Source organism: Macaca fascicularis, chromosome 13, assembly GCF_037993035.2.
Source record: "Macaca fascicularis isolate 582-1 chromosome 13, T2T-MFA8v1.1".
Lineage (NCBI taxonomy): Eukaryota > Metazoa > Chordata > Mammalia > Primates > Cercopithecidae > Macaca > Macaca fascicularis.
Window position 1 is genome coordinate 21,132,230 of NC_088387.1, and position 17,601 is coordinate 21,149,830.

The 17,601-nt window shown below is 41.0% G+C and overlaps 1 long non-coding RNA gene across 1 annotated transcript; it reads right to left on the reverse strand.

Moving 5' to 3' along the window:
• Positions 1 to 9,910: 9,910 nt before the first annotated feature.
• Positions 9,911 to 11,919, reverse strand: LOC135966784 (uncharacterized). The gene is made up of 2 exons (XR_010580375.2): positions 11,129 to 11,919; positions 9,911 to 10,123 (listed from the first exon to the last, which is right to left on the reverse strand). It is a non-coding gene; the product is annotated as an uncharacterized lncRNA (long non-coding RNA).
• Between the last annotated feature and the right edge of the window lie 5,682 nt (positions 11,920 to 17,601).

Here is a 17,601-nt window from a genome sequence, read left to right on the forward strand (position 1 = left end):
GAAAATATCTGAAAAAATTATGGTAATTATGTCAGAGTTTACAATATTTGATACCACATATGATTTTGTATTCCAGTAATAAATACATAGAAATGTATGCTTTAAATATACCACATTTAAAGAGTGCTCTAGTAATATTTTTATCCAGAATGGAGACTATCAATTATGGTATTATGTAATGGTAGAAGTAATAAGCATTTGAATTAACAAACAAAAATGCTATATTATATTTATATTTTGAGACCTATGGTTGCAGCCTTGGCCCTGTGCACATTTCTAGAGGCAGCAGACCAATAGTGCTCACAGCAGTATCTGGCATCCAGTGCCTGTTCTATCACTCATGCAAATGGTCTCAGCTAATCCAGCATGAAGCCGAAGCAGTTGAGTATTGACATTATTGCTCTGAGTCTTGTTTTGCAGACTACTTCATAATCTGTTTTTCTATTATTAAATATAAATTTTGAATAAAATTGGACAGAATTGGCTTATGATGCCTGTAATTAAGGAACTTCAAAGACATGTCAGGATAAACTTAATAGGACAAATTAAGATATTTTGTTAATGCTGTACACCTACAGAAGATGAGTCAGCCTAAAGCACCTTATAAAGGATGCTTCCCAAGTGCCCTGGGGTCCCAGGTCTACTCAGTGTCAGTGGATGTGGGACAGATTTCTCACCCAGTATCAATACTCTGATACTTGAGAAAGCTGAAGATGCTGGAACACCCTAGCATGACCCTCTCCCTGATGAGTCACAGCCTTGTATAATCTACTCCCACAGAGAGCAGTCAGAATCTAGGACTCACTTCTCACCAATATAGTATGGCAGGAGTGATGAGATGTATTTCTAATGATTGCATTGTATTATATAAGCATCTGTCCTAGCAGACTGGAGAGAGACACTCTCTGCTTTTCTTGAGCAAGCAAAGAGCCATGTGTACATTGCTTATGGGAAGATCACATGGCAGGGAATTGCCCACAGCATCTAGGACCTGAGAGCAACCTTCAGCCAGGATCCAATAAGAAGTTGAAGTCCTAAATCATAGACATGCAAGGAAATTAGTTCTGCAGCAATCTGAAAGAGCTTTAAAGTGCATGTGTACTCAAGTGAGTCTCAGGTGAGAATGCAGTCTACACTGTGGTAAAGTCTTGTAAAACTTTATGGACATTCTTCTACATGAGACTTGCCAATTACCTGAGCACCTTTGGTTGAATAGGATGTCCTTTCCCCACTTAATGTTTCTGTTTACTTTGTCAAGGATTAGTATACTGTAAGTATTTGACTTTATTTCTGGATTCTCTATTGTGCTCCATTGGTTTATGTGTCTATTTTTATATGAGTGCCATGCTGCTTAGGTGACTATGACCTTGTAGTATAGCTTGAAGTTGGGTAATTGTGATGCCTCCAGATGTGTTCTTTCGGCTTAGTCTTGCCTTGGTTATTTGGGCTTCTTTTTTGATTCCATATGAATTTTAGGAGAGTTTATTTTCTAGTTCTGTGAAGAAGGATGGTGGTACGACTATGGGAACGGTAGTGAATTTATAGATTGCTTTTGGCAGTATGGCCATTTTCATGATATTGATTCTACCTATCCATGAGCGTGGGATGTGTTTCCATTTGTTTGTGTCATCTATGATTTCTATCAACAGTTTCTTGTAGTTTTCCTTGTAGAGATCTTTCACGTCCTTAGTTAGGTATTTTCCTAAGTATTTCTCTTTCTTGGAGCTATCATGAAAGAGGTTGAGTTCTTGATTTGACTCTCAGCTTGTTCGCTATTGGTATATAGCAGAGCTACTGATTTGTGTACATTAATTTTGTGTCCTGAAACTTTGCTGAATTCATTTACCAATTCTAGGACCTTTTGGGGTCATCTCTCACCTTATATAAAATAAATTCAAGATAGATCAAAGACTTAAATCTAAGACCTGAAATTATAAAGATTCAAGGAGACAACATTTAAAAATCCTTCTAGATGTTGGCTTGGGCAAAGACTTCATGACCAGAAACCCCAAAACAAATGCAAGAAAAAGAAAGATAAATAGATGGGACTTATTAAAGTAAGAAGCTTCTGCACAGTAAAAGAAATAATCAGCAGAGTTAACAGACAAACCACAGAGTGGGAGAAAATCTTCATGATCTATACCACCAATAAAGGACTAATATCCAGAATCTACAAAGAACTCAAAAAAATCAGCAAGAAAAAACAAACAGTCCCATGAGCAAGTGGGCTAAGGACATGAATAGACAATTCTCAAAAGAAGATATACGAATGGTCAACAAACATATGGAAAAAATTCAACATCACTAATTATCAGGGAAATGCAAATCAAAACTACAATGAAATACCACCTCACTCCTGCAAGAATGGGCATAATCAGAAAAGCAAAAAGTTATAGACGTTGGAGTGAATGCTGTGGAATGGGAATGCTTTTACACTGTGGGTTGGAATGTAACTAGTATAAGCACTATGGAAAACAGTGTGGTGATTCCTTAATGAACTAAAAGTAGACCTATCTGATCCAGCAATCCACTACTAGGTCTCTACCCAGAGGAAAAGAAGTCATTATACAAAAAAGATACTTGCACATGCGTGTTTACAGCAGCACAATTTGCAATTGCAAAAATATGAGACCAGCTCAAATGCCATATATATACGTATATATGTATGTATACATGTATATATACTGTACATATATAGTATACATACATGTATATATACTGTACATATATAGTACAGTATAGTATAGTACAGTATATATACATGTATGTATACTATACATATATACACATGTATATATACTATATACACACCTATGTATACATATATAGATATATAGACACATACATATATGTACATATACACATACATATATGTACATATACACATACATATATGTACATATACACATATATGCACATATATATACACACACACACACATATATATATAGTAGAATACTATTGAGCCACAAAAAGGAATGAAATAATATCATTTCAACCACTTGGATGGAACTGGAGGCAATTATTCTAAGTGAAGTAACTCAGGAATGGAAAACCAAGCGTCATATGTTCTCACTCATATGTGCGAGCTAAGACATGGGGACACAAAGGTATAAGAATGATACTTTGGATTTTGGGGACTCGGGGGAATGTGAAGGGACTGGCAAGAAATAAAAGACTATACACTAGGTACAGCATACATTGCTTGGGTTATGAGTGTGACAAAATCTCAGAAATCACCACTAAAGAACTCATTCATGTAACCAAACACCAGCTCTTCCCTAAAACCCCATTGAAATAAAAATAAATGAATAGACAAATAAATAAATAAAAAACCTTAAGGACAGAAACAACTAAGCCGTGTGCACACTCCTGACTCAGAAACTGGGAGATTATAAATGGCTGTAGTCTTAATCCGATAAATTTGTGGTAATTTGTTACATGACCATAAAAATTAACACACATGTTAAGAGTAAACATTGGATGGAAGAGCAATGATGTCAGCTGATGGGCCCAGGCTTCTTCCCATTGTGATCTTAGGGTTCGCAAACACAGCAAGAAAGGAAGCAGATGAGAACTGTTTTACCTCAGTGTCCTAAAGATCATAAAACATGACAAGTGAGAAATAAAACAGGCCTTGGTTTATTTTGGGGAGCAAATGCTTTTCTAAGTATAGTAGGACACTATGGGATACTTTTAAAATAGAGCATTCTTATCATAGTATTTATTTTTTAAAAAATTGATGATTGTAGTTGGGCTGTGAGGAGCAAGGAATACAGTCAGCTGGGTAAAGTGAATCCTGGAGTAGTCTTTGGTTAGTGCAGATTGTTGAAAACATAAGCAGATGGTACCCTATTTTGGAAGTAATGACAATGAACCTCCCAGATGGGAGAAGAGGAGGAAAGAGAGGGATTAGGAGTGACCTGGAGGTTTTTACCATATGCTATTCTTTTGTGATTTACTGATGCAAAATGGATTTGGGACCTTCTAAATTAGGGGTAATAGAAGAGGGGTTTGTGAATGTTGCTCACTTCGGGATTGAGAGGACAATAAACACACAGATTAAGTGGATGCGTTTGCAGGTGAGTAGGGTTTGGGGTATGAAGGAAAAAAATACATGCAGGTGGTCAGCAGTGCTTAGAGGGAAATTTATGGTAATATGCATGCATCTATGCATGTGCATATTGTTATAATTCAGATGTTTGTCCCCTCCAAACCTCAGGCTGAAATGTCCCTTCTGTTGGAGGTACGTCCTGAGGGTGATGTTTTTGTTATGCAGGTAGATCTCTCATGAATGGCTTGGTGCCCTTCCCAAGGCAAAGAGGGAGTTCTCACTATATTAGGTGACTCTAGAGGTTGTTGTTTTAAAGAGCCTGGCACCTCTTCCTCGCTCTCTTGCTCTCTCTCTCTCATCATGTGACACTCCTGCTCCCCTTCCTTTTCTGCAATGATTAAAAGCTTCCAGAGGCCTCACCAGAAGCTGAACAGAGGCTGGTGCCTTGTTAATACAGCTTGCACCACCATGAGCCAAATAAACCTCCTTTCTTTATAAATTGCCCAATTTCAGGTATTCCTTTATACTAATTCAAAACAGACTAATACAGGCATGCACATACGTATGCATTTGTACATATATACATAAACATGTGTATGTGTACAACTAAAAGCATCAAATCAATAATCTCAACTTTCACCTTATGAAACTACAGAAACAGGAGTGATTTAAATTAAAGGATTTAAAACCTGAAGAAAATAAACACTAAAAATTAGAGCAAAAATTATAAAATTAAAAACAGTGAAGGAATAGTGAACACCAAGCAAACTAAAAGCTAGTTCTTTGGGGAAAAAGAAAACTATATTGTTTATCTTCCAAGTGTTTGAGTATTTTCAGATTATATTTTCAAGATCGATTTCTATTTTGATTTCTCTGTGGTCAGAGTACACACTTATTATAATTGTAATTATTTTAAATGTGTTGAAGTGTTCTGTGGGCAGGATACAGCCTATCTTGGTACATGTTCTGTAGGCACTTGGAAAAATTTGAATTCTGCTATTGTTGTTTGGAGTGTTCTATAATTGTCAGTTTGATCCTGTCAGTTTGATGATGTTGTTGAATGTGTCTTTATCGTTGCCAGTTTCTGATTAGTTGTCCTATAAATTGCTGAGAAGAAGGATTAAAGTCTCCAAGTGTAATTTTTGTTTGTTTGTTTGTTTTTGTCACATGCACTTTGTTGCTCTGTTGTTTGGTGCACACATATTTAAAGTTGCTTTGTTTTCTTGTAGAACTCTTTCTTCTTCATGTAATATACCTTTCTGTCCCTGGTAATTTTCTTTGGCTCTGTAGTCTATATATCTGATATTGATATTAATGACCTCTGATTTCTTTTTATTAAACTTAGTATGGTATATACTTTTTCTTTCTCTTGTATTCAACTTACTTGTACTGTTATATTTGATGTGAATGTCTAATAGACAGCATATAGTTGGAATTTTTCTTATAGATTCACCAATCTCTGTCTCTTTTCAAATTTCATAGTTTATGTATTTAATGTTATTATTTTAAATTTTAAGTCTGCACTTTGGGGTTTTTTTCTGGCTAATCTTTTCTGTTGATCTGTTTTCTTATTTTTATTTCTAAAACTTCAATTTTTCCTTGGTTACGTTTTGTATTTTCTTACTGATGCTTTCTATTATTTCATATTTTTCAAGCTTGTGTGCAATTGTTTCATGATGCATTTTTATAATGGCTGTTTTAAAATCCCTTCAAGATAATTTTTACACACCTATTATGTAGAGGTTACTATTTACTGATTGAGTTGTCTCACTCATGTTGAGATTTTCCTTGTTTGGGGTATGAAGAGTGCTTTTTGATTGATATCTGGACATTTTGGATATTGTGTTATGGTGCCAGCTTGAAATTTTGAACATCTAACAAGCTCCCTTATGTATATAACTGCCGTGGCTGCTGGACTGCAAAGAGGCAGATTTTTAATCAGATAAAGTATTTGCTATTCTACTTCTACCTACAAGTATCCTAGTGTAATTTGTATAGCTGCAGCTGCCCAGATTTCGGTAGAATATTTTTAATCAACTGAACTAGGGTAAGAGCTGACAACAATAATTTTAATGTGGCTATGGTTACCTTGAAAATAGTGATTTGTAGTTTCCAGATCTGCATCAAAAACGAGCATACATGAAAGATGCGGCTGAGGGAAGTATATCATAGGACATAATACTGAAAAAAAAAAAAAAAAAGTAGCATGTTGAGCCCTAGAGTCTCCTGCTTTATAAGTACTCCTTCTGGAAGATCTGGAGCTGTGGCTTGGCCACCCATTAGTACTGGATTTACTTAAAGATGTTTTCCCTTTCTTACCTCCTTTTAATTATTCCCAATTTTACTTTATATTAACGTGTGGACAGTCACCGTCTGATTATGACCTGTGTTCTTCACTGTCCCTCAGTCCAGACATACTTCTAGACATTCTCCTCTCACCAAAGAAGTGGTAGAAAACTATCACTACATGTTGGCTCTACTATTTAACTTTGTTAAAATAGGTAATTATTTGGTTTACCATTTTCTGTACTTGCGGGAGGAACCCTGCATTACCATAGGTTTAGGATCTCCTCTTGTGTTCCCAACTAGAAGCATCCACTCCTGGGTATCAGGACCTGTGGTGAGCAGGGTCTAGAATGGCATAACTGGAAACATGTATCCCCCAGCTGTGTTCCTGTGAATGATGATTAGAGAAGTTGCTCCTACCTTTGTCCACTTGATTCCTGGATCATTCATTCAAGCTCTCATGGTCATCTGTTTAAAGATTCATCATTTCTTGAAGGAAAGCATCTAAAGTTTGCAGAATGTTATACCCACATGGACATCTTTGGATAATGTATTTGGTAGGACCAATGGACGCCATAATCATGTGTCTAGAATTTCCCTTTTCCCCCAAAATATAGATTCCTGATTTGGAAAGACTTCCGTGTCAGAAAAGTGTACACTCTCTGAGCACTAGAATAGCTAATTATCTGTGGGCAGGAAAAGCAAACATAGATCTAGAAAACAAAAGAATCCAGGTGAAGATGCATCACAGTCACCTCCAGGGGAAAGTGCTCTGGTATCCCAAATTATCGCTCATTTGTTGATGACACTTGTCTCAAATGCTGAGAAGTCAGATATCCAGAAGTGGCTATAGTAGGATCAATGCAACTGGAGATGGTACTGGTAAGACATGGTTCATATCATTGTGTAAGTGCATAATTTCCCCCAAGTCTTTATGGCTACTTTCTTTAGGAATCTATTATGCAAATACTAAGGAAGTTAAGAGAAAAGGCTGGATACAGTTAATCTGCATAGTGGCAGATGAGTCTTCCAGTATGGATGATTCCTTGATGTCTTATCTGTGTCAATATTTTCTGCTGTATTGACATAATAAATTAAATTCTCCGCCATAAATTTTTCTCGCATGAGTGCATCTTCATGCCTCTTCTCTAGAACTTCTTGTCTCTGATTGTTCAAGCTTCTTTTCCAGGACCTTGGCCAAGCAGCTATTCAGGAATCCATGTGTATACTTGACTCAAGACACTTCTTTATCCACATAATTGGATGAAGATATGCTCTGCTCAAGTCCATGCTAACTCAAGGGAATGTTTCACAGCCACCTATGATTGTGGCCATTGTGTGAGCACAATCCGCATTACTTGCACAAATATACGGTGCTAATCTATTCAAGAAGAAGCCTAGCTTGTTCTTTTTTTTTTTTTTTTTTTTTTTTTTTTTTTTTTTTTTTTTTTGGTACTCCCCTGTCTAGCTGATTGGGAAAACCCCTGAGGTCATAGGAGTGAGCTGATGCAGAGGTGTTAGGGTGAGAGAAGGAAGTGATATAGGGACCTTGAGCACCTGTCCATGGAAAAGAAACATTCCCTCTGAATCTGCTTAAATTCAGTCCTCAAAGTAACATCTCCATTCTAATGTTGAGTGGTGCTGAAACTTACCTGACCTTAAAAATTGGTGAGAATGACATTCCCAGTTTATGAGGGGCAGTTTAGCCACACAACTACTTAATTCCTCATAAGCATGTCTATCAGGACCCTGTGACATTATGGAAGCTTCATTTTGAACAGTACAGTTTTGGGGGTTTCGGTTTCTTTCCTTGTTTTCTGGGCATTTCATGGTCTTGCTCTAGAACCCTAGAGATTTCTGCTGTGACTGTTTTTTTTTTTATTTTGAAGTTTGCAAGAGAGTTCACAAAGTGCCCCTATCTAATGCATCTAGCACCAAGCTGTGTGCTGGATCATTTGTCTCAAGTGACAGAGCCACTTGTATCAAAACCCAAAACCTACGTCAAAACCTTTCCCTTCTCTGAGCTGACTCCTAAGAGATAGCCTTCCAAGTTAGTTTAATAAATGGGATGATGTAGTTGACCCAGGCATGGAATTTGTTGTGTCAACACTCTAGTGAGGCCTTGTCAACACTGTGCTGCATTCTCAGTCGTCGGAGATGTAAGGTGCAATTATTTGTCCTTGCCTTGAAGAGGATGACTCACATTCCTTTCCTAAAGACGACATCTTCCCCAGTATGACAGGCTTTTGAAATTTGGGGGATTGCTTTTCACCCTCTAGAGCACATGTGTTCTCACAATAAATCCAGAGTCCTTATAATGTCCAGCTTATCATGTCTAATCAAGATGGTGACATCAATATAGTGCTATATAGAGTGATACTTTGTGAAGTGTCCACAGGATCAAAGTTTCTTCAGCTCTCACTGTGACAAAGAGCAGGAGAGTTAACAAAGCCCTGGGCCAAGACTGTGGATGTGAGTGGCTGTTCACCCCAGATGACTGCAGACCCTCCCACAGGCTGTGATGGACTCTGCCTTCACTCTGCAGGTGGGCCCTGGGTCTGGTCAAGCCCTGCTGGAGCCTCAGCATCGCTCATCTGCAGGTGCCAGCTGAGGACGCCTCTCACCCTCACAGAAGGGGCGGGGAGGGCACTCTTCTGACAACAGTGATGTCTGTGTATTTAAACCCATATGGGGTCATCCTCATAATTGCACATATTGTTCTTCTTACATTGAAGTGGTCCTATATGTTATAACAGACTATTTCTCAGAATGTGGCATGAGCAAAACTGACAAGTCAAGGCAGCAAGATGTTGCCATCACAACTCCTTGGGTTTCTGCTGCTCTGGGATCTAGGTGAGAATATTTCCACAAAGCTAGATGGGGATATAATTTCAATCCGTAATTTCTTTCACTGGGAACCCTGCACTGTGTGAATTTTGGTTTGCTTTTTAAATCCACAGTTTTAATCCACTTTCTTTCCTGTTGCCTAACTAGATTAGTGGTGACTTCCACGTACATAGAGTTCTGCTGTGCTAATGTTTGCTGTGTGTTTTCAGTCTCCAGGTGTGAGGTTGTGCTGACCTAGGCTCCAGCCTTCCTGTCTGTTACTCCAGGGGAGACAGTCACCATCACCTGCTGGGTGAGTCAGGGCACTGGCAACCACTTACACTGGCACCAGTAGAAAGAAGATCAGGCCCCAAAGCTTCTCACCAACTATGCTTCCCAGTCCATCTTGGGGTGCTCCTGGAGGTTCAGTGGTAGTGGATCTGCTACTGAACTTGCTTGTTACTCCTACAAACATGTTTTTCCATGTCCAGTTGGCCTTTTTTCAACTATAAAAGTAGTTAAATATCTTTAGTTAAGGGAAACGCACCATATTTTTTTTCCCAATAAAGTAGAACAAACATAGTTTTTCATTTAATAAAGTTTCACTTAATGTCAGCATTTTCAGGAAGAAGTAAAAGCCACCAGTGAAGGTTAGGCGCACATGAGTAAAGAAGACAGTTTTGGGTCCCAAGTACTGATATTCAGTAGGGGAAAGAGTCACGCAGGAAGAATAACCGCATAATAAAAGTGCATAGAATAATTTATGTAGTTGACACATTGTGTAAAAACCAGGAATGGTATGTGGTGTCTGGAGGCTGAGGCCATTTATTTGTGCTGATCAGGAAAGGCCCCAGGGTCAGAGTGAAGATTCATCTCAGTGGTGAGGAGGCAGCCAGGTGACCACAGAAACAGCAAAGACCACAGGATCATTATAGGAAGGGCAGGGACCACTGTGCACTGAAAAAGTCAACAAGATCTAAAATAATCAGATGCCTTCTGTGATTTTCATTCCCATAAAGTTAAAATTTACTGTAATATCGTATATCATACACCTTGGTCTGGGTCACATCCATGGCATAGAATGTTCCCTGGTTCAGAATTCGGAAGGCCAGGTCTTTCCTTTGTTGACAGTTCGCAGGTTTCCCAAAGCCCTTCCCCACCACTCAAGCCCTTATCACTGGGTCGGTCTCTGCCTCTGAGTTGGGATCACCATAGGCAGGGGCAGCACTGGACACTGGATATGGGGCTCTGGCCCTCTGCATTGTAGTTCCCTGGTTTCAGCTATGGGGCCTCCATGTGACAGGGTTCATATGTCCCATGGAACAATGGCTCAGATTGAGGCCATTGTTCAGGGAGCCCAGCATTCACCGCCTACTTGATCAGTCAGCAGGACTCTGCTGGGAAGCCTATGGAGAGGGGCATCATTAACTGGGGAAGATCTGTGTTTTGTTTCCACCCCGGATTCTATGGGCAAGTATGTGGGCCCCAGTCTCCAACTTCCCAATCAGTGTCTCCAAGAGAGGCAGTTTCTATCACCGGCCTGGAAGGAGCAGAATCCAGGGAAGGTTCCTGAGATCCACCCATGTGCTCTGTCTACCTTGGCCATGGCCCACCCCAGCTTGGTACCCTGGTCCTGGGACACACCTTTGCTTAACAGTTAGAAGCTTGGGTGTCCCAATGACATTACTAGTTATTACTGTCTACAGCTGTGCTGTTTCATGTGGTAAACACTAGCAGTGCATAGCCACAAACGTGTCAATTAGAAATACTTAAAATTAGAAATGTAGCTTCTCAGTTACATCAGGAACATTTCATGTGCTCAGTAACCACATGTGACTAATGACTAGCCTATTGAACTTCAGAAATATAGACATTTTCATCATCTTACAAAACAACTTTGCTTAGCACAGACTTAAATGATGACATCTGATCACTCGCAGTGCTATAGCTGACAGCACAAACCTCAGCAGTTGTTCTTTTGGAAGATCAGGTGGCCCCGGATGCTTCCTCAGCTCGGAAAGCTACTGTGGTTCTCAGAGCTGCTCTGGAAGTGGTTCTGGGATGGGAGGAATGAGGCTGGGTTGACAGATCCAAACCAGGGGCCTTCAGCTTCTCACCCAAGTCCCTGCCATTATGCCCTACAGGGTTCTTTACAACCCACTCTTTTTTCCAAAACCACATCTTTGGCATGTCACATGGATCCCAGAATCTAGCCACCCTAATTGTTTTGTGACAAATATTTTTCCTGCATACCGTTTGTCCTCAACTAGATGACTGGTTTACTGAGGGGAGGGACCATTTCATGTTTTCTACAAAATCTGTCCTAGTGATGGATGTCATAGGATCAACTCCATGAATACCCATGAAAAGATTTCATCCATAGTCAACACCCATTGGACCCTAGAATCTAAAATCCTGTAAGATGCTATGTTAGAAAGTGGCCAATAGATGGCAGACAAACACTATAATAAACAAAAAATAGACCCCCTGATCTTAAAAGTAATGAGGAAGTGAAAGTGATCATGTCCCCTTAGGGACCCGGAGCCCTAAGGCTGGACTGGGGTCTCCTGCGTGACATGGTTCGCCTGGGAGGAGCTGCCAGTGAGTTTAGTGATGGGAAATCTCTGTGCTCTGAGACCGGAAGCCTGATCTGGCCCCTCCCTACCGCCTTGGCTGTGTCCCCAAACCCCTCCGCTTATGGACTGAACTATGTTTCACAAATTCCGATTTGGAGTCTCTTACCTCCAGTATGGTTGCAGATGGAGAGAGTCTATAAGGAGGTAATTAGGGTTAAAGAGGTGATCAGGGCGGGATCCTGACACCACAGGATTAGCGTCCTTATGAAGAGAGACACCATAGAACTCTGTCCCTCCCCCACCCTCCCTGTGTGCCCTGAGGGACAGTCATGTTGGGACATGGCCAGAAGGTGGCATCTGCAAATTAAAGAGAGAGTCCTCATCAGAAAGAAAACCTTTCTGGACCTTGATCTTGGACTTTCCAGGCTCCTAAAGTGTTAGAAATAAATGTCTGTGGTTTAAGCCATGCAGCCACATCGATTTTGGTGTCAAAATCCCTGCAGACTCATACGCCCTCCCCACCCACTCTGAGCAGGATCAGCTTCAGGAGGCCCTCCTGGACATGAGGCCCCACTTTGCTTCTCCTGCTGCTGTTCTGACTCTCTGGTGAGGAGGGAGGACTCCGGCTTCATCCTCAGTTTGTTTGCATTAAGCAGAAAGACTTACTTGTTTTCAGCCTGTTTTGCTTCCTGATTGAAATTTAATCAAATGGAATGAACTACTTCTTTAGTATTAATATTTGGGAATGTTCATGTTTGTTCCTCACTCAGATGCCAGTGGCAACATTGTGTGGACCCTGTCTCCAGCCCCTATCCCTGTGTCCCAGGTGAGAGGGTCACCAGCTGGGCTGACCAGGGTATGAACAGCATCCTAGTCCAGCTTCAGCGGAACTGAGGCCTGGTTCTGAGCTCCTGATGCCCCCTGGAGACCATGCCTGCTCTGGTCATTCTGGCTATCAGCATCCAGACTGCCTTCAGGGGGCATGTGCCCCCTCCTCCTGTCATTACTGGTACACAAATCTCACCCCAGCTGCTCATCTGCCTGGGGTCTGCTGAAGATCTGGGGCCTTCTCAGTGGAGCAGAATGGGAGGCAGCTCTGAAACCACAAACTCCCTTCTCTTCCCACCTGCTTCCCACCTTCTGTATGGGAACTTCCAGTGCATCTGGTGAGCATCACGGAGTGGAGAATGTCAATGTGTTTTCTCCCACATCCTGCTCTGAATTTATGAGGCCAATTCATCCTCACCTCACACACGAGCTGCCCTTGTCTTCAGGGATTCGATCCTTGTTTCTCTCACATCCTGGCACAGTGTTGACACCTTAGTTCTCACTTCACTCCATGAATCCTTTGGGAAACATCATGGTCAACAAATCGTGGTGCTTGGATAACAGACAATAAAATAACAAGTATTCAGAAGTTTGTGCATGGGGGAGAAATGACCCATTCTGAACAGTGTCTCAATAGCTGGGTGAGCCATAGAAGCTGGTTAGAGAGATCCCATATGGCTTCAATCAAAGGGGAGGCTGCTAACGAGCTGTGGGGTGCTTTTGTCCTGTGATCACCCCTGTAATCCTGTCTTATAAGCCACACATGACCTAATTCTATGAGCCACATGTGCTGCTCTGTCCATCAGGGGCCCAGGGGAGGAAAAGTCCACGGTAAGCTCTGGGCACAAAACATCCCTCTACCGGGAGCCGAGGCCCACTCCCTACCTCCTCCGCACCTGCTGCTTCATGTTCTCCAGACTCCCATTGAATCTCTCAGCATCCAAAGCCATCTATGAGTCAGTGCTTGACCCAGCAAGGAAATGAGGGGGGTTCTGAGCCTCCTGACCTTTGGGCTCTGTAGTGGGGAAGGGGCCATGGGGTGGGGCACCATTGCTGGGTTTTCATGTTCAAGCTCAACTTATCAAAGTTTAAAACCATACCTTAGAACAACAATTAATATTATATTTATTTACATGAAATGGCATATTATATTTATTATGTATGCACAGTATATACAAATGTATTAATACAACTTATATCTGAAATGTCGTAGATATATATTTAGTTTGTAAGGTATGTTACAAATACATATATACAGGTACAAATAATTTACTTTTATTTATTTAGCATGTGCTTCCTTTCCTTCTAACTATAACAGAGTCTAGCTGAGTAAAGACTCTGGAGACGTTTGATGACCCTCCCTCCTTTGCACTAGCAGGGTCCCCGCCACTCAGTATCAGTGAGGACAAGACTGAGGAGAGCTGGCCTAGGATCCCAGGCCCTGCCCCATGGTTTTTGTCTCTTACACTTTTACCCTGGATGCAGGGTTCCTGACAGAGGTTGCATTTGGAAGGTTTACAAAGAAAGGCTTCCAGAGTGTTAGTTCTGGATTCTGAGGAGGGTAAGTGGAAGGTGGGTCTGGATTTCCAGCATGGAGGAGGCCAGACCAAGTCTTAGGAAAGGCTCTAGTGTGGGAAGAAAGGACTTAAAACTCAGACCTGTGGCCACAGCCTTAGGAACCCAAGAGTGGACACTAACAAAATGGGCTCGGGGAAAACGCAGACTAAAGATGTTATAGTCAACTGTAATCTTATCTTTCAAATGCTACACATAAATATTGGTGGGAGATTTTATGGTGAAAATAACACACAATGAGCCCCACTGCCTACAGTCAGTTACCTGTTTGTTGTAGAATAACTATTGAAAAATTTGATTTTAAATCACATCTGGCTACTAACATATTGCACAGCCTCTTAATTCTATGATACTCAAGAGTGCATAAAATAAAAAGGGACTGGAGATATATATATATATATGTGTGTGTGTGTGTGTATGTGTGTGTGTATATATATATATGTATGTATTATACACACACACACACATTTCAAAGCGAATTATGTGGTTCAACCCTCAGGACACTCCATGGTGTTCACAGGGCTGCAGTGCACAGCTGGAAAAAACAATTATCAGAGCTCATGGTTGGTTTGCACAGTCACGTGGTCAGCGTGGGCTGGGCTGGGATTTGAATCTACATATATCTGACCTTAGTGTGTTCCTTCCATGTGACCACTTTCATCTCACAGAAGAGCCCACAGCCTGTAAAAAGGGAGAAGAAACCATAAGGACAGTGTGGAATCCACAGCACCCTGTGGCCTCTGACTCATGCTGTGCTCACCTTAATCTTCAATTAGCTTTATTTGCAGTTTTCTAATCAAAGCACAAGTCTCTCTGAGCCTCTACAAACTGCAAATGACTGTATTTTAGATTTCAGAGCTGAGACACATCTTGATTCCCTCGACCTCCAAAATGCCTCTTTCTCTTCGATCTGTCTGACTCAATTCTTCCCTCTCAGATTGTGTCATGCAAATTTAATTTGCCCTCCAAAGATGAAAACAAACAACCTGGCCTTTCTCATCTGCTGTGAGAGCTGACCCCTAGGCTCTCAGATACACATATTGTACAAGAGCTAATCAAGGGATTTGACCCCAGAGATTCTCTATCTTAGATGAATTCTGATGCTACCTCCCCTTACAATATAGTGATCTCCAACTCTTGTCAAAATGGACAGCAAATGATAGCAAGGTGGAAATATTTTGGAGAACAGAGGACAGCCGTGCACTCAGAAAGACTGAAGCCATCTCTTCCTCTTGCATTCGTTTTCTATTGCTCATGAAACAAATTACCATAACAATACTGGATTGATACAACACAAATCTATTATCCTATAGGTCTAAAGGTCAGAAGTCTCATGGAGCTAAAATTAAGGGGTCAGTAGGGCTCCATTCCCTCTGGAGGTTCCTAAGGAAGAGAATCTGATTTTCTGCTTTTCCTCATCAAGATGCCCCAACATTGTCTGTTCTATAGTCTCATCCCCCATTACTCATGCATCCCTCTCCATAGTCCCAGCTGCTCTCTCGCTGTTCCCTCCGCCCTCCCTATTATAGGATCTTGTGATTCTGCTGTCTCACCCGGATAATCCAGGGTCCTCTCCTGTCCTCAAAATCCTTAATCTAATCACATTTGCTAAATTTCTTTGAACATACAAGGTAACATTCATAGGTTTCAGATATGAGGACATGAATGTCTTTGGAGTGTGTAATATTTATTGTTTTAGCAACACTTACGATTTTCCACAACTGTTCTCAAAGTAAAATAAAAAAGTCATGAGGCTGATTGATGAGGCAAGAGAGCCGGAAAAAAATTGAAACTTGGGAAACCTCTGACCTATTTATTCCACTGCCTCCAGTGTGGGATCCATGGTATATAGCATTGTGGAATTTTTTGTATTGTTTTGTTTCTTAAGACAGGATGTCACTCTGTGGACCAGGCTAGAATGCATTGGCACCATCACGGCTCACTGCAGCCTCAACCCCCTGAGCTCAAGCAATCTTCCCACCTCAACTTCCTGATAAATGAAACTGCAGGAACGTGCCACCAAGCCTGGCTAAATTTTGTGTTTTTCGTAGAGATGGAGTTTTGCCACCATGTTGCCATGGCTGGTCTTGAACTTCTGGGCTCAAGCAATCTGCCCATCTAAGCCTCTGAAAATGCTGAGATTATAGGTGTGAGCCAATGCACCTGGCTGTGGGTAGGTGTTTTTAAAGGCTTCTTTTGTTTTGTGAGTCAGAAGAAATCAACTGCATAAATCAAATCCAAGATAGTTGGTGAAGGGAAATTAAGGGCTTACTGGATTTTCTTGTGCACCAAGAAAGGAAAAGTGATAAGAATTGAGAGCAGAGATACCTTCTCCCAAGAATAGGGATTTGTTCCACCTTGAACTGGGTTCACCAACAAGAAGGAACTGTGTGCAGGCAGCCTATTTACACTGAGAGCGAAGGAGGAAAGTGTAGCAGGAAATAGAGGATGGGTGACAACAGTCTCCCCCAAAAGTCACCTAACTCTTAGGATGACTGAAGCTCCATCCCATGTGGAAGCATGGGGACAATGCCTCTGGGCTATCCCATTTGAGAGGAGAGAGCTGGGGTGTGTATACTCGTACTCCTGTTCTCATCTATTGATGGTCGCCTCGGTTAGTCTTTTGTGTCTTTGTATAACAGAATGTCTAAAACTGTAATTGATAAAGAGCAGACAATTATTCTCTCATATTTCTGGAGGATGGGAAGTGTAAGATCAAGGTACTGTCAGATTAGGGTTTGGTTTATCTACTTTCAAGATGGCATTATGAATCCTGAGTCCTCCAGAAGGAAGGAAGTCCATGGCCTACATGACAGAAGAGAAGAAAAGAGAGAGAGAGAAAGCCTACTCCCACAAGTGGGAAAGAGCAGAGACTCACTCTCAGGAACCTGCAACCCCCACACTCCAAGAACGGAAAGAACAGAAAATCCTGAGTCTCTTCAAAGGAAATTCCAAGCACCTACCTAGCCTTAAGAAGTAAGTAAGTAACATGATAAGCAAGGAAGTAATAACCTAAAACAATAGCCAAATAAGTTAGACGCACAGGATGGTGGGTTCCCCTATAGAAACTGAAGATGACATTGTAATAGATGTCTCTGAGGTGTTTTTGAGAAAACAAGACCCCCTCCAAATGAATAGGCCAGCACATAGACCTCACAAAAGGGGGAACTGGGGACTGAGCTCTGACCATGGTGCTTTGTTCTAAACATCTTACAGAGCGGCCTGGTAAAAGTCTTATCCATAAACCTGAGCTAATGTTCTCTTCTGCTGAATCCAAATTTTTAAACAAAGCTTTTCTTCCTTAACCAATTGCAAATTTAGAAATCTTGTAATCTACCCTTCATCTGTAAGCCCCTGCTTCAAGATGTCCTGCCCTTTTAGGCCAAAACCAATATGTGACCTCCATGTATTAATTTTCAATTTTACCTGTAATTTCTACTTTCCTGAAATTTACTC